General features: G+C 37.0%; 1 non-coding gene across 1 annotated transcript; it reads left to right on the top strand.

The window, feature by feature from the left end:
* Positions 1–23070: 23070 nt before the first annotated feature.
* Positions 23071–23178, top strand: LOC141426018 (U6 spliceosomal RNA). The gene has a single exon (XR_012451132.1). It is a non-coding gene; the product is annotated as a U6 spliceosomal RNA (small nuclear RNA).
* Positions 23179–26020: the final 2842 nt, after the last annotated feature.

Genomic DNA, 26020 nt, shown 5'->3' with positions numbered 1-26020 from the left:
TTTTTCAACCTTGCAAGCCCAATTGACTTATAACCCTCAGGCATATGAACAGCTCTCCCTATGTGTGCATAGCAAACTACGAGAACTTGGAGAGCCTAATAAATGCTTTCAAGGACCTTCTGAGGCTTTTGCTAATTTTTTAGATCACTTGACTAAAGCTGTGCACCGACAGGCTGCTCATGCACAAGCTGCTGATGTGCTTATTAAACAGTTAGCTTATGAGAATGCTAATGCTGACTGCAAGAAAGCCCTTGGTCCTATAAAAGAAAAGATTCTTAAATCAGAATTTATACATGTGTGTCAGATTGTGGGGTCCCAAGAACATCAGCAAGTTTTTATAGCTGCCTTAAAACAGGCTTTGAGTCCTACTCCTGGTACATGTTTCAAATGTGGAAAAAGGGACATATGCAAAGAGAATGTGGGCTCAATCAAAACCAGTCACCTCGATCATCCACTAACAACAGCAGTAACAATAAGCTTGTTCCTGGACTGTGCCCTAGATGTAAAAATGGGAACCACCAGCCAGTAAATGTCAATCTAGATACCATAAAGGTGGAACCTTGTTAACTGATGCTCCAAACCCGGGAAACAGGAGATGGGACCTCACCTGGGCCCCATCAACAACTGTGGGGGCATATTCAGTGAGCAACAAACAGTTACATCCCTCACTGAGTCACCACAAGGAGCGCAGGATTATACTTGCCTTGCTCCCATGGGCAAGTCTAATCCTTTCTCATTCCAAGTATGGGAGTACAAAAGTACAAGTATGGACCTATCCTCACAGGAACAGTGGGACTTATAGTAGGTAAAAGTGGCCTTACAAATAAAGGCATGCAAGTATTTCCAGGAGGAGAAGATGAAGATTATACTGTTGAAGATACAAGTTCTTATGTCACTTGATGGTGCTACAGCCTTTGAGAAAGGACAATTTATAACTCAACTTTTATTGTTGCTATACCAACCTTTGAATCAAAAGCAACAATAATGTATAGGGGGATTTGGGAGCACAGGTACTAAACATGCCTTTTGAACACAATCAGTAAATGCAGACAAACCCATGCTGACTATTAAAATTAATCAGAAAGCATTCGTTAGACTACTTGATACTGGTACAGATGTTACAGTTTTGGCCAGAGGCTTTTGGCCTACAAAGTGGCCTTTAAAACATCCAGAGTCTGATTTGATTGGCCTAGGAGTGCCAGGATGGGTAGGTCAAAGTGCTGAATTTTTACAATGGTCAGACGGTGAGGGTAAAAAGGGAGTGTTTCAGCTGTATGTTGCAGATATATCATTTAATTATTTGGGAAAAGGATATCATGAAGGAAATGAATGTAAAAATAAGTACAGACAATTGCTCCATAGGAAAATGAATTTTACAATGGATGAGTTATCAAGAGTGATTAAGATTAGGAAAAAATTTACAGGGCAGCTCTTCACCAGTTACAGTTAAAAGAAAAGACAATCGGCAATATATTGGTTATGATTCAAATTTAGCATAATGGCCACTGTTAATCTCCCCTCCACCTACAGGGCCTTGCCCATAAAATGGCTAACTAAAAAACCTGTATGGGTGGAACAGTGGCCTATAACTGGGAAGAAATCACCACATTTACAAGAGCTGGTAAAACAACAATTGGATTCAGGGCACATTGAGCCTACCAGCAGTCCATGGAATACTTTTATCTTTACTGTTCCAAAGAAGTTGGGAAAATGGAGGCTGCTACAAGACTTAAGAGCTATTAACAGAGTCATACAGCCCATGAGGCCCTTGCAACCAGGATTGCCTACTCCAAGTGCCATCCCTATGCACTGGTCTCTTACTGCTTTTGACTTAAAAGATTGCTTTTTTACTATACCATTATGTGAAGAAGATAAGGAAAAATTTGCATTTTAGTGTACCTGCTCTTAATCATAAGGAGCTAGTAAAACGCTATCAATGGTTGTATCTCCCACAGGGGATGATGAATAGCCTCACTATATGTCAAAGTTATGTTGATACTGCCATACAACCTACCCGATTATTGTTCCCTGAAGCATATATTGTCCATTATGTGAATGATATATTACTAGCAGCAGAACATCAAGAAAAACTCACCAAAACTTATGTGTATCCACAAGACCACTTAATGCTGGTTTACAAATAGCCTCAGAAAAGATACAAACTCTTCCTCCACTCCAATATCTAGGTTATATTATGAGTGAAAAAAGGATTAAACCCCAAAAAGTTCAAATTAGGTGAAAAAATCTAAATACTTTAAATAATTTTGGAAAACTATTGGGTGACATAAATTGGATTAGACCCATGCTGTGAGTTCCTACTTCTACATTAAAAACCTTATTTGAAGTATTAAAAGGTGACCCAGATTTTTCTTTACCTCGTCAGTTAACACCTTTAGCAGAGAAAGAATTACAAATAGTAGAGGAAGCTATTTCTAAAGCTCAAATATCTAGACTGCAGCCATCATTTTCAGTTGGTCTTATTGTGTTCAATAACTGGAATCTCCTACAGGTATTTTATGTCAATTTTCTCCACAATTAAATATATTAGAATGGTTACATTTATCCAATCAAGAAGCTAGATCTTTAACTCCATATGTTACTCTTATATGTAAGCTCAGTACCTAGGGTAGATGGAGATGTACCCAGTTATTAGGATTTGATCCTCAATCTGTTATTATTCTTATTACTAAAGAGCAAATTCAAACATTATGGTCAACAAACTTAGAATGGCAGATTGCTTGTGCTGTTTTCTTGGGAGACATTGATAATCATTTGCCCAGTGACAAGTTGCTACAATTCCTTAATACCACACCCTTTGTCATTCCTCAGATCTTAGTATTTTAACCCATTACACGTGCTTTAACAATCTTTACTGATAGTTCTAGTTTAGGCAAAGCAGCTTATGCTACATTTACAGGAAAACAATGTATACAACAAACATCTTATAAGTCTGCTCAAAAGGTAGAATTATATGCCATTCTTATGGTTGTACAAGATTTTTCTGATCAGCCAATAAATGTAGTGAGTGATTCATATTATGATGTAGGAGTTATTCATTATATTGAAAGAAGAAAGATCAAACACATTCCTAATGAACAACTTGGTTTCCTTCTCTGTACTATTCAAAATCATGTTCATTCCTGACAGTATCCTCTTTTTATTACCCATATTAGGTCTCATACTTCATTACCTGGAGCTCTTACTTATGGAAATACTACAGCTGATCTTTTGGTTTTTTCAGTATTTCAACAAGTGCTAATTCACATGCCTTGTTTCATCAATCTCTTAAGTCCTTCATAAAAAAATTTCCAGAATTTACTAGAGAAAAAGTTAGATTTATTACCCAATTCTGCCCTTCTTGTCAATTGCTACCTACTTCTGCCCCTACAGGAGTAAATCCATGAGGATTGCATGCCAACCAAATCTGGCAAATGGATGTTACACATATAATAAGTTTTTGCCAATTGGGATTTGTTCATGTTACAGTAGATACCTTTTCTCATGCAACATGGGCTACCATTTCACACAGGTGAAGCAAGCTATCATGTAAAGCAGCATTGTTTAGAATGCTTTTCTATTTTGTGGATACCACATAATATTAAAACAGACAACACTCCCACTTACACTGGAAAAAGTTTCCATCAGTTTTGTGCTATTTGGGACATTCAACACATAACAGGGATTTCTTATATTCCTCAAGGTCAGACCATTGTGGAATGCATGAATGGCATACTTAAAAAACAATTATTAAAACAAAAAAGAGGAATAGACACAGAATCCCCACACTCTCAGTTACATATGGACTTATTAACCTTAAATTTTTTCACATTTTTGGATGATGGCTATGCACCTTTTGAATGGCACTCTCAAAAAACTGTACAATCACTCAAAATGTTGCCTTTGATCATGTGGAAACAGCCTGAATCAGGCCAATGGAGGGGACCAAACAAGCTACTAACATGGGGGCATGGATACAGTTGTATTCAAGAGTCTGGTAACCTAGATTGTGTTTGGGTTCCAGAAAGAAATATAAAACCATACAATGGAAGGAGAAGTAACCCAGGCCATGAAGAAACTGTGCCTAATGTAGCAGAACAATCAGCACCCAAAGTGCCACTGCTGAGTACCCAGAAGTCATCACCAATAAAATGGAGTCAGCTGAAGAAGACAACAAAGGAAGCTTGGGAGCAGCTCGAGATCTTGGGTCAACTCCAAACTCCAGCTACTCTTTTGTTAATGATAACTGCTATTATTAACTGCACTGTATGCTTTGCTCATGCTGAACAATACTGGGTATATAATCTAGAACCAGCAATAGCTCACCCTGTCACTTGGTTTGATGTGCCTCCTACTATTTATTTAAGTGATACAGCATGGATGCCAGGCCCACTGTTATCTAAGGGCCCTGATGATATATATGAATATAATTACACTGGATTAACCAGTAGACATCTATTATGTGTAGCTAAAATCAACAGTGCTTGTCACTGTCTGAGTAGTCAAGCCTGGTTAGCATATGTACCACATCATGTAGAGATAATAGCCCTATTAAAGTTTATAAAGTTGTAAATATAAGACAGCATGGGATCCATCAGGTGATTTACTACATTTGTCAGACTGTATTACTTCACATCCTAGAAATCTAAGCATTGTTTTAAAATAAGGAGGTCATTGACTGGACCCCTCATGGAGAAGATTGGGATAATGAAAACAGAGTACTAGCCTGGAATGTAGTGGGAATGCAGGAAAATCGTACATTGCATATGAAGGTCCATAGCAACAATACCATTAAATGGGCAAAAGGAGGTCTTAGCCTTCTGGCACTTAGAATGGCATTTGGGCCTATTCAAGATACTATTTGGAAGCTTAAGCTAATGTTACAGCCTATACATGTTTGGACCACACTGTATGATATCAGCATAAGTCAACTATAAGTACTATCCAGTTAGATATAACACATCAATCTACTTTTCATCTGAAAGCATGTGTTCTAAATCCTTATGTGATACTTTCTGGAAATATTCAAATTACTTATAAGGACTCTCAATTTTTATTTCATATAACCTGTATGGCTTGTAAATTACAGTAATGTATAAATGCTGCCCATTTCTGTCAGAAAAAGTTACAGAATTGTCAAATTAACATGTATGGATATTAAAAGTTTTGAGACTGTCATACTTGATATCAGATTAAGTAGATGATAAGAAAAACATGTTCTACTTGTGATCTCTAATCTGATTTCTCTTCAAACCTGAAAACTTCTTCTACAGGGGACCTTTTATTTTATGAGGAAGGGATTCAAGTCCCATTGAAAACAAGACAATACATAAAAAACATGAGATAGAACACTGACCTGCTGAGATCCACATGAACACCTGGAGAAGAAGAGGCAAGAGAAAACCAGCTGGAGATCAGCACCCAATGTCAGTGCATATAGTTTCATTAAACACACACTAAAGAACTTAAAAGCCCATATAGACTCCAGAACAGTGGTAGTGGGAGACTTTAATACTCCTCTATCACCAATAGATAGGTCATCCAAACAAAAAATCAAATAAATCTTAGATTTATTTTATTAAAACAAATAAGTGACACCATAAACCAAATGGACCTAACTGATGTCTACTGAATATTTCATCCAACAACAGCACAATATTCATTCTTCTCAGCAGCAGCCCATGGAACTTTCTCCAAAATAAATCATATCTTAGGGCATAAAACAAGCCTCAGAAAATATAAGCAAATAGAAATAACTCCCTACATTCTATCTGATCACAATGCATTAAAACTACAACTCAACAAAAAAGCAACAGTAGAAAATACGCAAATAATTGGAGACTGAATAACACATTGTTCAATGATCAGTGGGTCAGAGAACAAATGAGAAGAAATCAAAAGATTCCTGGAAGCTGACGAAAATAAAAAAATCCATCTACCAGAACCTATGGGACACAGCAAAGGCAGTCCTAAGAGGAAAGTTTATAGCCATGAATGCATATATTAAAAGGACAGAAAGATCTCAAATAGATGACCTCATGCTACATCTCAAACTCCTAGAAAAACAAGAAAAAGCAAAATCCAAAACAAGCAGAAGGAAAAAAATAAAAATAAGGTCAAAATTAATGAAATAGAGATCAAAAGAAAACCATACAAAGAATCAATGAAACAAAGAGCTGGTTCTTTGAAAAAATAAACAAGATTGACAAGCCCCTCACAAATTTGAGTAAAATGAGGAGGGAGAAGACCCAAATTAGTAAAATCAGAAATGAAAAAGGGGATATAACAACAAACACCAAGGAAATCCAAGGAATCATCAGAGACTACTTTGAGAGCCTATATTCCAATAAACTGGAAAATCTTGAAGTGGACAAATATCTAGATACTTATAACCATCCAAAACTGAGCCAAGAGGATATTAACCACCTAAACAGATCTATAGCATTAAATGAAATTGAAGCAGTAATAAAGACTCCCCCCCTTAAACTAGCAAAAATGCTACGTCTTTCTTATTATCTCCTATTTTTTCTCTTCAACAAAATCGGAGAAGAGGAAGGAATAGGTCCTGCTGGGAAGTAGGGGGAGGGGAGGCAGGAGAAGGAGGGAAGTGGCCCAAACAATGTATACACATGTAAGTAAATGTAAAAATGATAAAATAAAAGAAAAAAATTGATACTCTCATACTTGCTGTCAGATTAAGTAGATGATAAGAAAAACATGTCCTACTTGTTATCTCTTATCTGGTTTCTCTTCAAATCTGGAGTTTGAAAACTTCTTCCAGAGGGGACCTTTTATTTTATGAAGGAGGGATTCATGTCCCATTGAAAACAAGACAATAAATAGAAAACATGAGACAGGGCACTGACCTGCTGAGATCCACATGAACACCTGGAGAAGAAGAAGAAGGAAAAGAGGACCAGCTGGAGATGAGCAGGAAAGCCCACCATCTTCAGTGCAGAAGCAAAAGTTTCAGTCTAAGAGATGCTCTATAGGAGATAGCAGCTGAGAAAGACTACAGAGTAGAGGTTCTCACTGAAAAAAAAAAACTGTTAGATTTTTGCCTATTTTTCCCTCTCCTTCCCCAGTGAGTTTTCCTTTCCTTTGTTTCTTCTGAAAACTAACTTCTTACCCAGAAGGTGTAGAAAGCTGCACTCTGTTCTCTTGTGCTCTGTGAGGTCTGTAACTATGGGTGGATTCACATTTGAACCAGGATTCTCTTGATGTTGAAAACCCTGAGTTCAATGCTGAGAAAAGAAGCCAGACACAGAACTAGCTCACCACCCTCAGCCAATTTATTTTTAATCTTCTTGTATTAAATCATTTTTATTTACTTGTTTATATATATATGTTTATTTACATAGTTAGTTGCCATGAATAACTCTTGTGGCTTAACTCACAACAGGGAAGGGACCATTCCCAGAACTCAAGCCCCATTCTCAGGCTCTACACCTCCCACGGGCACACTGCACATGATCACACATTTTCCTCTCATTTCTGGAGAGCTTGTGTATTCCTGGAACTACTTGTTTCCCCAATGCACATATAAAGGGTGGCTCAAGACAAAGCACACCTGGTTGTTCTTGTGGTCAGCATTCAATAATGTGTCCATGGGAGAAAAGGACCCTAGCTTTCCAATCCACTGCCAGAGGGGAAAATATTTTTAGGGAGAGGGACACACAGGGCTGTTGAAAGGCATTGGGACTTAAATTTCTCTCCTAGAGTGATTCTAGAGAAAATCATAGTCATCTTCAGCTTTTCAGTTAGTTTGAAAGTGAAAGTAATAAAGGTAACCTTGGAGGAGTTAGGACCAGGTTGAGCTACAAAAAAATAGGAACTCTAATGTGTGCCTTTATTGAAAATGCTGAGCATAGCTCCATTCTCTCATCTGTGAAGGGCCGAACCCACATTTTCAGGGAGAGGAATCTTCATGTATTATTTTCAGATCTGTGGATCATCTCAAAAAATTGACTGATTTAGAGAATAAAAAGAAGCATGTATTCTCCTACTACATGGGTGACATTTGAGGACATGGGCAGAGCTGTGCAGAAGTCAGAACTCAGAAATGATGAGCTCTGTGCTTCAAGTAGTTTACACTCCCAATAGCAGAATAGAAATAATAACACAATTGTACAGTGCTCAAAAGGAGTTTTGTTCCATCTCATTCTTTCCAAGCTTAATTCATGTTCTCTATGTAATACAAGGTTTACAGATAATCAGAGACAGAAGTAACAATTGCATAAATATTAGTATTAAGCCACTGACAGCCTGGCCAAGGCATAGTGAGATCCTAAATAAATACTTTCTGGATCCAGTAAGGCATATTTGCATTTCAAGAAATCAAATTATTAACTGGTGGCTATGCCTATAATTCTAGCACTTTTGAGGCTGAGATCAGGAGGATCATGGTCACCCAGGAAAGGAAGTTCATGAATCCCCAACTCAATGACTAGTTGGGCATGGTGGCACTTGACTGTTATGCTGAGCCATGTGGGAGGTGGAGATCAGGAGGATACTGGTCCCAGGCTAGCCCAGGCAACAAAAGTTTGTCAAAGCCCATCTCAATTGGAAAAACCTGAGCATGGTGGCACATTCCTGCCATTCCACCACTAGTGGGAAACTTAAATAGGAGGATCATTGTCCAGGACAGCATGGGAAAAAAGCAAGACCAAAATAACCAAAGCAAAATAATCAGAGCAAAAAAGGCTGAAAGAGTAGTTTAAGAGGTAGAGTTCCTGCCTTGCAAGTATAAATCCCTGAATTCAAACTCCAGTATCACTCTCCCAAAAAGAACAAATAAAATGTATTTAGATATAGTTTACATGCCATGAAATGGATGTTGTTGAAATGTACATTTCAAAGTGATTTTGCAAATGCTGAAATGAAAGTGTCCAGTGAATCTTTTGGTGACTATGTATACTGTTTATCTTTCAGTGGTTGAGGTAGATATAACCCAAATGTAAGTGGAGGTATTTTCTATCTAGGAGGATAATAGAAAACGTGCAGTGTGTCCATGTATTTTCAATTCTCTGCCTACTGGAATGAGTGACCTCATGACAATTTATCTTCTTAGTCCCAAGTATATATTCATGTGAATTGAGCAGGACTTTACAAAAAGTTTGTAGAGCAGAATACACAGAGAAACACTTGCAGTTGCGCTTCCTGTGGTACTGGAGCTTAAGGCCAGAACCAAAGCCCAGCGTGAGCTCCCTCAGTGGGGCTGGAAGAGATGAAATCTTCAGCACAAGAACTGTGTGGAGAAGGTCCATGCCCAAACAACAAAGGTACCCAGGGCAATCTTCTGAGGAAAGCTTCACCGATCTGGTGAGCAGAAGTGGAGCCACACCTTGCTGTGGGTCCTGAACAAAAGCCCTCTTTGGAGCCAGCAGTGAACTTCCCTGGAATGCATGCAACATCCTTCCACTTCCCCAACTCTGGAGCCCAAGTGACTCCTACTGCTGCTAGTGAGACCCCCACTGGAGCTTACATGACCAATGGCAGAAGCCCTGTGAGGAGCAGGTACCCAACAGGGAAAATTTACGGGGACCCAGTAGCAGCCTACAGAGATTACAGGGAATGGGGCAAAGTGTGGTGTACTGCCAATAGTGAGCTTTTCCCTCCAACCCTGCCAGAGACTTCCACCCCTGAGACATGGGGACAAAGCCCTGTGCTTGTGCATAACTTCAGGCTGTAAGTACTGGAGCCCTTGAGAGATGGGAACATTGCAAATGTGAATGAGATGAGGCTGGTGAGCTGTCAGTAAAAATTCCAGTGAGTTAGATCTACAAACACCCCTCTTTCTCCAGCACTAGTCACCAACCCAGAGAGAAGTATCCAGTTTAGCCTACCATCTAGAAGACTGACAGACTCAGACACAGAGGGGTGGGGGAAGAGCAACAATAAGAGAAAATTCACAATTTTTATGTAAAATTAGTGCCCATTGCTGCTGAAACTGTGATGTATATCACTTACTCATTTACTTGCAACTATTTTTTTTCTGTACATTCCAACAGAAGTTTTGTCTTTTGCTTCCCAATTCTCTCACTTGACCTCCCTTCCCCTCTCATGGCAGTCATTTCTGAGACCCTCCCATAAACCACTTTTAAGTTTGCAATCCTAAACCATCTCTTCTCCTTCCCTTTCTATCACTTTTCCCAATTTATACTTTCTGTCAACCTTCAGAATAGCTCCATAGCTCCAATCTCCTTTCTCTTTGTCTAACCTCTCACAATCCTATACTAGCAATAATTTCAATAAAGGGATTCCCAGATTTTCTTTTTTCTCTTTGTTTCTGTTCTGTAGAGTTTATATTTGATTGTTCAATTTTCTTCATTATTCTCCTCCCTTTCTCCCTCATTTTATTATATACCTGATCTTTTCTACCTATCCTAGTTTACCTCTTAATTAATGCTTTATATTAGCTCAGTCACCAACCCTCTTACTACATAAACTTTTCACTTCATATTACTCACCAGACCTTTCCCTATGTCTCCCTCTCATTTCAACTCTTATGACCTTTAGTCTTCCAGGACAATGAAGATTCATCTTTGCTCCCATAGAAAACCAAACATATAGAACAGTAGCAGTGACTGATCTTCAGTGGGATTAGTATAACTTCAAGGTTTCAGTTCAACAGCTGTGATAGCTTTAGTAGCTAAGCCTTCTTTCCCTATGTGGAACAGGAGTAGAATTCAACATCTTGAGAACAATAAGATGAAGGGATTAATATTGAGCCACTTGAGACAAGAAAACTTGAGACAAGAAACCTTGAGACAAGAAAACTTGAGACAAGAAAACACAACAGAACTAAATCACCACCCACTCTGTACAATTTTCCATAAAATTCCAACTGAAGAGGCACAGGAGATTGGAATCCTGAATCAGAAGCAACCCCAGATGTGTACATATCAATGCAGAAGTATGAATCAGCAAGGCAATAGCTCTCCCTCAAAAACCAACTCCATCACTAATGATCTAATCAACAGTAAAGTCAAGGAAATAGCAAATATTGAATTCTAAAAAATAATAGTAAGAATGATCAATGAACTCAAAGAAGAGACACAAAAGATAGTGTCTGAACTCAAAGAAGATATGAATAAACAACTAAAAGAGCTTGAAGAGAACTCAAAAAAACAGATGAATGAAATTAAGAAGACCATGTAGGATATGAAAGTGGAAATCAATAAAGATATAGAAATCCAGAAAAATAATCAATCTGAAATGAACAGCTCAATATCCCAAATAAAAATATCAATCAAAAGCTTGGTAATCAGAGTGGTTCAAGTTAAAAAAAAGTATTAGGAACAGAAGAAAAAGTAGAAGAATTAGATCAAATAGTCAAAGACCATGAAAAAATCCTAGTGAAATATGAATGGAACAAGCAAGAAGCAAAAGACCAAATCTATGAATCATAGGTATAGAAGAAGGAGAAGAGATACAAACTAATGGTATAGACAAATGTATTCAATAACATAATAGCTTAAACTTCCCCAACTTTGAGAAAGGGAAGGACATCCAGGTTCAGGAGGCTTACAGAACACCAAACCCTCAGAACCAAAAATGAATCACTCCCAGATATATCATAATCAAAATACTCAATATACAGAATAATGAAAGATTTCTGAAAGCTGCAGAAGAGAAAAGACTGCTCATATATAAAGGAAAATGTATCAGAATAGCAGCAGAGTTTTCAACACAATCTCTAAATGCAAGAAGGTCATGGAAAGACATATTTCAGGCCCTGAAAGAAAACAACTGTCAACAGAGACTAGTCTATCTGTCCAAATTGAAGGTGAAATGAAAACCTTCTCAAAATGCAAAAACTAAAGGAATTCATGAGCACCAAACCAGCACTGCAAAAAATACTTAAAGCAATCTTACACAGAACAAGAAATTAGAGTCACAGAGGAAGATACAAGAAAAATAAACCCTTTTTACCAAAAAGACTAGTAAACTGTTGGGCCCCAACTAGGAAAAAATAACAGATGTGGGGCCCCGTTTAAAAAATAACAGGGACATCGTCATTTCAGGCTCAGGCTCCTTTGTTCCTTAGCACTAACCTGAGCACAACCTCTCCTCTGGAATGCACCACCTCAGCCCTGATCCAATCATAACTGAGTAAAGCAGGCCTTTGCCCAAGGTGACCAAAAAAAGGAATAACTCTGGCCACACTCCTGATGACCAAGACACAATGGAGTAAAAACCAATTCCAATATTCCAAGACCCCCTCACCTGAATAACATCCAATCTGTTTACCCCTAGAATAAGAAGTCCTGCCTCCTGCCCTTCCCCAATAAAAACCCTGCCGGGGTGAGGCTCGGGGCTCTCTGTGCAGATCTGCTGTGTCGGTGAGGTCGGAGAGCCCGAGCCTAAGCCCGAATAAAGGCTCTTTGTTTTTGCATGCGACTTCGGACTCCTGAGCAGTCTTTTGGGGTCTTGCGATCTGGGTACAACAAAACCAAGACTAGGAGAAAAGTAGACATTAGGGGAATAAAAATGACTGGAAACACCATACACCTCTCACTACCAACAGTGACTATTAATGTCCTCAATATCCTTATCAAAAGACATAGAATAATAAACTGAGTTAAAAAATAAGACCCCACCATATGTTGGTTACAAGAGATGCATCTCACTGAGGGAAACAAAAACTGGTTTAGAATCAAATGGTGGAAAAGGTTTTAAAGTAAATGGACCCCATAAACAGGCAGGAATAGCTATACTTACATCTAACAAAGTAGATTGCAGATTAAAATCAGTCAGAAGAGACCCTTCATATTAATTAAAAGAACAATTCATTAAGAGGAAATATCAATACTTAACATATATGCACCAAACATAGGGCCACCAAACTACACTAACAAAAACTCTAATGGACTTAAAAACACAGATAGACCCCGGTACAGTGATAGAGGGAGCCTTGAATACACCCCTGTCACCAATAGGTAGGTCATCAAGGTAAAAAATCAACAAAGAAATTTCAGAAAAAATCCACCTGTTAGATCAAATGGACATAGTAGACATTTACATAGTATTTCACCTAACTAGTATGCTATACACATTCTTTTCTGCAGCTCATGGAACTTTATTCAAAATAGATTATATTTTAGGACACATAGCAAGTCTCAACAAATTTAAGAAAATTGAAATAACCCCCTGTATCATATCTGATGACAATGTAATAAATCCAGAACTCAACAAAAAAGGAAATCACAGAAAATATACAAACACATGGAGACTAAACAACACATTGCTGGATGACTTGTGGGTGACCAAAAAAATAAGGGAAGAACTCAAAAAGTTCCTAGAATCTACTGAAAATGAAAATATACCCTACCAGAATCTGGGGGACACAGAAAACATCATGCTAACGGGAAAGCTTATAGCTATTAGTGCCTACATTAAAAAACCTGACTTCTCAAATAAACAACTTAAGATATACCTTAAGCTTCCAGGAAAACAAGAACAAACCAAACCCAAAATTAGTAGACAGAGAGGAATAATAAAGCTCAGGGCCCAGATCAATGAGATCGAGACCAGACCTCTTGATGAATTTTTCCTTTAATTAATATGAAATGACCCTGGTGAGATAGAAGTTTAGCTACTCCTGCATATTTTGGGGGTTAATTTTCTTGGAAAACCTTTTTCCATCCTTTGACTCTAAGCCAGTGTTTATTTTTTTCAGTGAGATATGTCTCTTGTAAGCAACATGTGGTTGGATCTTGTTTTTTTAAACCAATTTGCTATTCTATGTCTTTTGATTGGGGCATCGAGGCCCTTGACATTCAGGGTTAGTATTAAAAGGTGCATGGGGTTTCCAGCCATTTATATTCCCCTGGTGTTTACTTTTTACCTATTCCTTGTTTACTAGTCTTCTTGGTCAAAAGGGCTTACTCTTTCTTGCATGTTTCTGTCTAACTCTAATTTCTTTTGTGTGTAAAATTTCCTCAATTATTTTCTGCAGTGCTGGTTTGGTGGCAGTAAATTTCTTCAGCTTTTGCTTGTGGAAGGTTTTCATTTCTCTGTCAAGTAAGGATAGTTTTGCTGCATAAACTAGTGTTGGTTGGCAATTGTTTTCTTTCAGGGCCTGAAATATGTCTTTCCATGACCTTCTTGCATTTAGAGTTTGTGCTTAAAAGTCTGCTATCATTCTGATGCATTTGCCTTTATATATAACTTGTCTTTTTCTCCTTTTCAGCTTTCAGTATTCTTTCTTTGTTTGGTATGTTGATTGTTTTGATTATCATATTTCTGGGGGTGTTTCATTTTTGGTCCTTATGGTTTAGTGTTCTGTAAGCTTCCTGAACCTGGATGTCCCTTTCTTTCTCAAGGTTGAGGAACTTTTCAGCTATTATTTTATTGCATAGGTTATCTAAGCCTTTAGTTTGTACCTCTTCTTCATCTTCTATATGCATGATTCATAGATTTGGTCTTTCGATGGTGTTCCAGATGTCTTGCATGTTCCATTCATATTTTCTTAACATTTTTTCATGTTCTTTTACTGTTTGATCTAATTCCTCTACTTTGTCTTCCATTACTGATCCTCCATTTTCAACTTGGTCCACTCTGGTCACCAAGCTTTTGATTGAGATTTTTATTTGTGATATTGAGCTGTTCATTTCAGATTGATTATTTTTCTGGATTTCTATATCTTTACTGATTTCCTTTTTCACATATCTTGCATTGTCTTCTTAAGTTCATTCATCATTTGTTTGAATTCTCTTCGTGCTCTTTTAGTTTATTAATATCTTCTTTGAGTGCAGACATTATTTTTTGTGTCTCTTCTTTGAGTTCATTGATCATTCTTACTATTATTTTTTGGAATTCAATATTTGATATTTCCTTAACTTTGCTGTTGATTAGATCCTTAGTGGTGGAGTTGGCTTTTAAGGAAGAGCTGTTGCCTTACTGATTCATGTTTCTGCATTGAGATTTATGCATCTGGGGTTGTTTTTTGGTTCAGGGTTCCATTCCCTTGTGCCCTTGTGTTTGGGGTTTTATGAAGGATTGTGTAGGACTGGGCAGTGGTTAAACTCTGTTGTATTTTCTTGTCTCTAGATGTAGAAGCTTGTTGGTACTCCCTTCTGCTTTTTATTCTCATGGTGCTTTATTCCACCCTCTATTCCACTTATGTCAAAGAGGCTTAGCTATTAAGGCTGCTATAGTTGTTAAACTGCAGCCTTGAAATTACAATAATCCCTCATGTAGATCAGTTATTTCTACTGTTTCAATATCTTGGCTGTCTGTTGGATCAGGGATGAATCTTCATGGTTCTGGAAGGCTAAAGGTAATAAGGGTTGTGATGTGAGGGAGATAGAAAGAAAGCTCTAGTGGGTAATATGAGGTGAAAAACTTATGTAGCAGTAAGAGGTGGCAGTTTAGAGATTAGAAGGGGACGACTGAAAAGCAGACTGGGATGTAGTGAAGAGAGCAGTAGATATTGAAATGGGTGAGAAGGGGGAAGAACAATACAGAAAGTTGAATTCATGGACAGATATGGACAAAACAAAACTGCAAAAATGATCTGGGAATTGTTTAACCACTAATAGTAGTGGTGGTCAAGTAACACTGTAAGTGGATAAATAGTAAAGGGGCAAGTTAAGAGGTAGGGAGAGGTTCTCGTTGTTGTTAGGCGGAAAATATGAGTGGGGGAGGGTGACACAAAGGGAGAGAAGAATAAGTGGTTTAAGGTTAAAGACTGAAATGAGGGTTACATGGCTCTCCTATGATGAGGGCCAAGAATAGGAAGGGAAAGTAAAGGATAGGGTTTAAGAGAAAATTAGGGGCAAAAATGGCAAGATGTTGTTGGAGTATACAGCACAAGAAGATATAGGTCAGTGAATAGAAAATCTTTATCACATCCTTAACACTGACAAACTCAAATTTTACATTAAAAAATTGCAAAATTTCTAGTGCTCTTCAGAGCAACTTATCTTTTTCTCCACCTTTGTGACTTAGTCTTTCAATCCATTAGATGGCAGTCTAATTTGATAACTGACTGTGTAGGGGTGTCTGATAGTATGGAGAAGGGAGTTTCTGGTGATCTGGGCAGGGTCTTTAGAGTTTGTATCCTCAATTTGTCAGTCTCATGCAGCTTTCCCCTTTTCAGGCTTCCCAGTGCTTATAGTCTATTATTTTGCTCAGAGGCAGGTTTTTGTCAGATGTCCTCACTGACAGAAGTCTCTGGTACCAGCAGTTCCATGGAGGCCTTCACTGCAAAGGGCCCTGTGTTTGCCCAGCTCAGGGAAGTTCTTTGTTCAAAGGCAGCCACCTGGTGCACCCCAGCTTTTGCTCATGGGGCTCCAGCTACTCTCTTCAGGGAGAAACTTGCTGGAAACATTGCACTGGTATAGAGTTTTTGTGGTGAAGATTACAGCTTTCTCTCCTCCACTGGAGGAGCTGGCACCCCAGTTCTGTGGTGAGAGAGTGGGGCTCTGTGGCCAGAGAGCAGGGCCTCTAGGCCTGGCATGGAGAAGATTGGAGTGCCTCTGTGCATGTGGGAAGCAAGCCAGGTAGTCTGTGCCATGCTGGGCAACAAAGCGTGCTGTGCGTATGCTTTCTGCTTCCTGAAGAGCAGTGGGACCCTGAGTCTGCTTGTGCAGGGGAGCAGGCTTCCCAGCACTGAGCAGTGTTGCAGGGCAGGCAGCAGTGGTACATGGACCAACAAAGCAGGCAGGGAGTGTGCCTTTGGCAGAGCAGAGGGACCCAGAGTCTGCTTTGTGGGTAAGCAGGCTTCTGGAGTGTTTCAGGGTGTGGGGTGGTGGGACATGGATCAGAGGGGAGCATGGAGCTGCAAGGAGCCTCTCTGAGTGCAGAGAGTGGAGAAGTGGAACCCTGGAACCTCCAGGAGCAGAGAATTGGGGAGGGCTGACTTGCAAACCTTTTTTCATGTAGTTAGTTGCTTCTCTCTTTGTGGGTTTGAATAGAGATCTACATCTCACTGGCTATGGGACCTTTTGGGTATCCTTTGGGGACCCCAGTTTCCTCTTTCTTTGGGATTGTTGGGCTCAGGGATGTCAACAACCCGCCAACTTGCCAGAAACTTCAAGAGTATTCTTGAGGACATAAAAGAATGACTAAAAGAAATTCTTAACAGGCAGAGACCAATAAACCCAAAAAGTTCATTGCACCTGTGTAATAAAAATATTGCTACATAACTAAAGGTTTAAAACTTACCAAGACAAATATAGCTTTATATGAAAAATAAAAAAATTATGAGTAGAAGACAGACATCTACGCCTTTCCACATTGGATGTATCAAGCATTTTATTGAAAGAAAAACTTGGTCCACACTAAGAAAAAGGGAGGCATTACAACTGATACCACAGATATACAAAGGATGAAATGGAGATTATTATGAAAAATTATGTGCCAGCAAATTTGATAATTCAAAGCTAATAGGCAAATTCCTAGACACATACACATTTACTAAGAAGAAATAAAAATACCCAAACAGACCAAAATAAGGGATAAGACTGAATCAGTAACAAAAAGCTTGCCATGAAGGAAAAGCCAAGCACTAGGTGGCTTCACTGCTGACTTTTACCAAACATTTAAAGGAGAATTAATGTGAATTATCCTTCTGTTATTCCAAAAAGTAAGAGAGTAAGAAATTCTTCCAAATATATTCTATGAAACCATCATTATTCTGATACCATACCACATAAGGATACAAGACAAAAAGAAAACACAGGCCAATATTCTTCCTAGATGCCAAAATCCTCAACAAAATAATAGTAAATAAAATCCAAAAGCACGTTAGAAATACTCACCATAATTAAGTGGAATTCATCCCAAGGAAGTAGGGGTGGTTCAATATATGCAAATCAATAAATGTGATACAGTACTTCGACACAATGAATGACAAAAACCATATGGTCATTTCAATAGAAATGTCATTTGATGAAACTGCACTTGGATTCATGACAAATATGCTGAAAAAATTAGGAAGACAAAGAAACATATGTCAACATTAATAAGCCAATAGCTAACATTATAATGAGTGAGGGAAAAGCTGAAAAGTTCTCGAATAAGAAAAGGTTAACCAATTTCACCACTTTTATGCAACATGGTGTTGGAGGTCCTAGCCAGAACAATCAGGCAGGAGGAAGAAATAAGGGGCATCCAAACTGGAAAAGAAGTCAAACTGTCACTGTGGGCAGATGACATGACCTTGTATACAAAAAAACCCCAGGACTACAAAAAACCCCTGCCAAAACCAATACACGAATTTGGCAAAGTTGGAAAATATAAAATCTAAATACAAAACTTGGTAGCATTGTTATGTATCAATAGCAAATTATTTGAAACAGAAATCAAGAAAACAATACCATATATAATAGTCTCCCCAACAAGGGAAGGAAATAAAAAACTCGAATGTGGTTGATGTGTTCACTGCACAGGAATGAATATAGAAATCTTAAACTGGTGGGGGCCACCATGGGAAGTGGACTAGGGCAGCAGTAAAGAGAACTGGAAGTGATGAACCAGTAGGGGTTGTAATACATATTTGCATGGAAACCACAAAAGGAAACTCCCTGTGTAGCTATCTTTATCTCAAACTAGAAAAAATGTCATGTTTCTCTTTTAATCTTTTATATTTTTTCCTCTACAAATTGGAGAACAAGAGGGTAGAACAGGTTCTTCAGGGAGAGAGAGTCTGGCACCAGTGGGAGGCGGTGGTGGCGGGGAAAGGGGTAGGAAGTTGAATATGATGCAAATAATGTATATGATCAAATAATGCATATGATGCAAATAATGTATATACATACACATGTATGTAAATGCAAAAAATGATACCTGTTGAAACTGTTTCAGGAATAGGGGGAAGGGAGATGAAGGAGACCAGCAGAAGGGATGAATTCAAATATGATATATTTGAAACACTGTAAGACTGAGGAGCTATTGTACACAAACAAAAATGAAAAAAATGAATTCCTATTATTGCAACATACAGGAACTCTGGGACATGATCAAAAGACTAAGCTAAAACTTCACAGGGTGGAAGGAGCTAAAGTACAAACTAAAGCCATAGGAAACTTATTCAATGAGATGATTGCAGAAATTATCCAAGTTTAGGAAATGATATAGACACACATGCAACAGGAGACATTTTGAACTCCAAATTGACATGACCAGAAAAGAACAACTCCATGTCATATCACAACTAAAATACCAAGATTAGAGAACAAAGAATATCAGGTTACACACAGATAAAAACTTAAGAATCACCTCAGATCTCTTGTCACAAACTCTAAAAGCCAGAAAGCATAGGGAAAATAATTTAAGTTATAGGAGAGAATAATTGCCAATCAAGAATTCTATATTCAGCAAAGCTATCCTTCCATTTTGATTAAGAAATAAGGACTTTACAGGATAAGGATATGCTAAGGTCATTTAAATCCACCAAACTGCTTTGCAGAAGATGCTTAATGGAATACATCACACAGAGGAGGGAAAAAAAAAACAGCATAAACATGAGAGGCCAGGAATGAGTAAAATTCAAAGGGAGAATTGATGAACCCATGATAGTGAAGAAAGTGTCAAGCACACGAACTCCGTAAACCAGCAAAATCCCATGATTAGCAATGGTAAAAGTAAAGAACTACCAGCGCTAGACTGAACCTGGGAAAAAAGCGTTAGTAATGCAGGAATTAGTACATACCTCTCAATCATAATTCTACATGTAAATGTTCTTAGTTTTCCAATTAAAAGACACAGACTATCTGATTGAATAAAACAATTAAGATTCAACAATTTGATGTCTAAAAGAAGCACACTTCACGACCAAACACACACAAATTAAAAATGAAAGAATTGAAAAAAAATATACCAACTATGCAGAACTTGAAATCAAGCAGGATTATCTATTCACATAACTGACTAAACAGATTGTAAAACAGGTACAGTGTGTGTATGGGGGTATAGTGGGAGTGGGAGATGAACAAGGGAGATTAAGTTGAAAGTATATGATTGATGGACTTCATATACGAAATTGAACAAAGAAACCTCTTGCAATTGCTTTAAGCAGGACAGGTAGGGGTTGAGGAGGAGAGTTGATGGAGATGATGTAACTAATGTACTATAAAAGCCTAATTGGAATTGTCGCTATGAATTCCCTGTGTATAACAAATATATACTAGTAAAAATATTATATACGAAAAAAAGAGGACAGAAGGTAATGAAAAAGAGACCAAAAGAATGACACAGTGAATTAATGAAACAAAAAGTTGGTTCTTGGAAAAGATAAACAAAATTGACAAATGATTAGATTTGTGTTTAGATTAGCCAAACTAACCTAAAGAAGAAAGCAGAACACCCAAATTAAAATCAGAGCTGAAACAGGGGAAATTATAATACACACCAACAAAATTCAGAAGAAAATACAGGAATATTTTTAAAACCTGTTTTATAAATAGCAATATTTTAAAACCCTAGTAAAGTGGAAAAATCAGAAATTAATAAATTTCTTGGCACATAGGACCCACCAGAATTGAATCAAGAGGACATAAACAAATTAAAAAGATCTATAATGAGTGATATGATTCAAATAGTTTAAAGAACATCCTGACAAAGAAAAGATTAGACTCAGAAGAATTCACTGGTGAGTTCTACCAGACCATTAAGGAAGAACTAACACCAATTCTTCTAAACTATTCAAAAAAAGTACAAAGGAAAGGAATACTACCACATTCATTCTATGAAGCCAATATTACCTTAATATCAAAACTATGTAAAGATGGATGAAAGAAAGTTACAGACAAATTTCCCTGATAAACATAGATGCAAAAATCCTCAATAAAATACTTGCAAACTTCATCCAACAACACATTAAAAAGATCATACACCATGATCAAATTGGGTTCCTTTCAGGGATGCAGGGATCATTCAACATACACAGATCTATAAATTCAATTTATGAATGGAATCAAGGACAAAAACCACATCATCATATCGACAGAAGCAAAAAAAAGCCTTCCACAAAATTCAACAACCTTTTATGACAAAGCTCTGAAGAAAGCTAGGAATAAAAATAACATTATAAAGGCTGGATATTACAAACCTATAGTTAACATAATATTAAAGTGAGAAAAACTAAAACAATTTACTATAAAATCAGGAACAAGAGAAGGGTATTCACATTCCACATTGTTATTCAATATAGTACTAGAAATCTAGCCAGAGCAATGACAAGAGAAAGAAATAAAAGGGATTCAAATAGGGAAAGAAGAATTTGAACATCTCTACTTGCAAGTGATATAATCTTATACCTAAAAGACCCTAAAAACTCCACCAAAAAATCTCCAAGACCTTATGAATATGTTCAGCAAAATATCCATGTACAAAATCAATATACAAAAATCAGTTGCATTCTTAAAAACCAACAATGAACACAGTGACAAAGAAATCATGAAAACAATTCCATTTACAATAGCATCAAAAATACCTAGGAATAAACTATGATGAAGGAAGTGAAAAACCTAAGAATGAAAACTATAAATCATTGAAGAAAGAAAGTGAAGAAGATATTAGAAGATGAAAGGATCTCTCATGCTCATGGACTGGCAGAATCAATATTGTGAAAATAGCTACACTACCAAAAACAATCCATATGTTCAATGCAATGCTCATCAAAATTCCAATGACAATCTTCACAGAGAAACATAAGTTGATCCTAAAATTCATATGGAAGTGCTAGACCTTGAAGAGCAAAGTAATCCTGAACAAAAAGTTCAATGTTAGAGGTATCACAATACCTGCCTACAAACTGTACTACAGAGTCATAGTAATAAAAAGCATGGAACTGGCACAAAAATAGACATGAAACAGAATAGAAAACCCAGAGTTAAATCCACATAGCTATAACCATTTGATTTTTGACAAAGGAGTCCGAAACATGCACTGGAGAAAAGATAACATCTTCAACAAATGGATGCTGGGGAAACTGGATATTCACATAGAAGACTGAAGCTATAACCCAGTTTCTTACTAACTAGTTTTGTACTAATATCAATTCTAAGTAGATCAAACATCTTAATATAAGACCTAAAATGTGAAATTACTACAAGAAAGAATAGGTTAAAACACTGGAACATGTAGGCATAGGCACTAACTTCCTGTAGAGAACTCCAATAGCTCAGCAATTAAGAGACAGGATTGACAAATGGGACTTCATGAAACTAAAAAGCTTCTGCACAGCAAAGGAAATAGTCATTAGGATGAAAAGACAGCCTACAGAATGGGAGAAAGTCTTTGCTGCTATACATCTGACAAAGGATTGGTAACTAGAATATATAGGGAGCTCAAACAACTAACCTCTGAAAGAGTCAACAACCCAATGAACAAATGGGCAAGTATACTGAACAGAGAATTCTCAAAAGAAGACCAATAAATACATGAAAAATGCTCAAGATCCCTGGCCATAAAGGAAATGCAAATCAAAACAATGTTGAGATTCTACCTACTCCAGTTGGAATAGCTATCATTAAATTACAAGCAATAACCAATGCTGGTAAACATGTGGGGAGGAAAAAAGAACCCTCATACCTTATTGGTAAGAATGTAAATTAGTGCAACCACTATGCAAATCAGGATGGATGTTACTCATAAAACTAATACTAGAACTCCCATATGATCCATCCAAAGGAATGCTATTCAGGACACAACAGAGACACTTAGATACCCATGATTATTGCAGCACTATTCACAGTAGTCAAGCTATGGAAGCAGTCCAGGTGACCAACATCTGATGAATGGATTAAAGAAATATGATATACATATATGCAATGGTGTATTATTCAGGCATAAAGAAAATAAGTCTATGTTGTTTTCAAGTAAATGGACAGATCTGGAGATCATAATGTTACCCTGAAGTAAGCTAGGTTCAGAAAGACAAAGTTCACATGTTTTCCTCATATATGGAAGCTAGACCTACAAGATAATGTATACATAATTACATACATAATTTTATACACACTCATACGTAGAGCATATTGTAATAATGGGACTGTTTTAGGGGACTAGGAGGACACTGGAGAAGGAAAGTGAATGATAATGAGTAATATAAAAAACATTGCAGTGCTCGCTTTGGCAGCACATATTCTAAAATTGGAACAATACAGAGAAGATTAGCATGGCCCCTGCACAAGGATGACAATGCAAATTCGTGAAGCGTTCCATAAACAAACAAACAAACAAAAAAAAACCCATTGCATCTGTATGTGAAAATGTAATGACATAACACACTGACAACATTTGAATCATAGGGGGATTAGGGGGTTAGAGCAAGGGAGAGTAATAGAGAAAGTTAATCTGATTAAAGTGCAGGAGATGCATGTGTGAAATTCCATGGCAATTCCCATTTGAACAGTTAATATACACTTATGAAAGTGAAGAACAGGAGTGGGTCTGGTGTGAGGGTGAATGGAGAGGGTGAAGGAAGGTGAATATGGTTGATATATTTTGTATACTTGTTTGAAAATAAGACATTGAAACCTTTTGAAATTGTTTTAAGAAGGGGAAAGGGGTAACGTGGAGAATGATGGAGGGGTGAATCTAGTCAAGGTAAAAATAAACAGAAATGTCACAATGATTCTCCCCTGTACAACTAATATATGCTAATTAAAATGTTAAAAAAATTAATGAAATCCTGAAGATCACTAGAGAATATCTTGAAAACATATTCTAATAAAATGGAAAACATGGAAGAAATGCATTGACTTCTAGATGCATTTGACCTTCCAAAATTGAATCACTTAAATGGCTCTATAACAAGTAATTAGATTGAAGCAGTAATAAGGAGAGAGCCCAGGACCAGAGATAGATTCATTGCTGAATTCCAGAGACCTTTAAGGTACAACTTATGCCAGTGCTCCTCAAACTGCTATATGATAGAAAAGGAAGGAACACTACCAAATTCATTCAATGATGTCGGTTCACCCCAATACCAAAACTTGATAAGGACATAACAAAAAACATAATTTATAGAACAATTTACTTGATGAACACAGATACAAAAATTCTTAATAAAATACTTTTAAAACATATTTGTCAACACATTAGAAAGACCATACACCATTATCAAGCTGTTTCTTTCCAGGGATGCAAAGATCATTCAACATATGATAATCAATAAATGTGATATATAACATAAACAGAATCTAGGACAAAATCCTCATAATCATCTCAATCAGTGGCAAAAAAACTTTTGGCAAAATTAAATATTCTTTTATTATAAAAACTCTGAAGAAACTAGGAATAGATGGAAGGTAACTCAGTATAATAAAGGCTATATAAGACAAACCTATAGCCAACATCATGTTGAATAGGAAAACTGAAATCATTTCCTCTAAAGTAAGGACTGAGAAAGGGTGTTTTATTCAATATAGTACTGGAATTCTTAGCCAGAGAAATAAAGCAAGAGACAGAAATAAAATGAATTCAAATGAGGAAGAAAGAAGTCAAGTTATCCCTATTTGCAGATGATTTGATCCCATACTTAAAGACCCTACGGGTTTCACCAAAAACTCCTAGACCTGTTAAACAATTTTACAAGTATTGTAGGATACAAAATCAAAATGTGAAAATCAGTATATTTTCTATATACTAATAATGAATCGGCTGATAAAGAAATCAGAAAAACCCATTCACGGTAACCTCAAAAAAAAAAAAAAAAACTTGGGAATAAACTTTAACCACACAGGTGAAAGGCCTCTAGAATAAAAACCATAAGACCCTGAAGAAAGAAATTGAAGAAGACACCAGAAGATAGAAAAACCTCTCATGTTCATGGATTGACAGAATTAATATTGTGAAAATTACTATGCCACTGAAAGCAACTGCAGAGTCAATGCAATTACCATCAAAGTCCCAAAGTCATTCTTTACAGAAACAGAAAACTAAACCCAAAAATTCATATGCAATAATAAAAGTCTCCAACTAGTAAAAGCAATCTTGAGCAAAAAGAGCAATGCATGAGTAACTACAAAACTAAATTTCAAATTATACTATATTGCAGTAGTTACAAACATAGCATGGTACTGGTACAAAACAGACACATGGACTAATGCAACAGAACAGAAGATCCAGAAATAAACCCATCCTCTTCAGCCATCTGATTTTGACAAGAGAGCCAAATCTGCCCTTGAGAAAAGACAGCCTCTCCTAAAAAAATGGTGCTGGAAAAACTGGATATCCACATATAGAAGACTGAAATTAGATCCCTATCTCTCACCCTGTACCAAAATAAATTCAAAATGGATCTAATAACTTAATAAAGACATTAAACTTTGAAACTACTAGAGAAAAACATGGGGGAAATCACTTGAAATGCAGGTGTAGGCAATTATTTTATAAATAGGACTCCAACTGTCTAGGAAATAAGAGCAAGAATTAGCAAATGGGATTGTATCAAATTAACAAGCTTCCGTGCAGCAAAGGAAACTATTATTAGAATGAAGAGACAACCCACAGATTGGGAGAAAATCTTTGTAAGTTGTTCATTGGGTAAAGGATTCCAGAATATACAAAGAGCTAAAAAAATTAAACACAAAACAACAAATAATCCAATCAATAAATGGGCAAATGAACTTTTTTCAGAAGAATTACAAATGGCTAATAATAAATACGTGAAGAAATGTTCAACATCCTTATCCATAAGTTATGCAAATCAAAATGACACTGAAATTCCATCTCACCTGAGCCAGAATGGCTATCATCAAGAAAACAAGCAACAATAGATGCTGGCAAGAATGCGGGGGTGGGGGGAAAGGAAAACTTTATATACTTTTGTTGGGAATGCAAACTAGGGCAGCGACTATGGAAATCAGTACTGAGGTCATTAAAAATCTAAAAAAAAAAACCTGCCTTATGATCCTGCTATACATCTAAATTAAGGAGTGTAAATCAACATAATTGAGGTACCTACATGCCCATGTTTATCATAGCACAAGTCTCAGAACCAAGCTTTGAAACCAGTGTAGGTTTCCACTACCTATAAATAGATAGGTAAAATATGTTTTATATATAT

This window comes from Castor canadensis, chromosome 8 (assembly GCF_047511655.1).
Source record: "Castor canadensis chromosome 8, mCasCan1.hap1v2, whole genome shotgun sequence".
In the NCBI taxonomy this organism is placed as follows: Eukaryota; Metazoa; Chordata; class Mammalia; order Rodentia; family Castoridae; genus Castor; species Castor canadensis.
The sequence above is the reverse complement of the archived record's forward strand: the minus strand, read 5'-3'. Positions and strand labels throughout refer to the sequence as shown.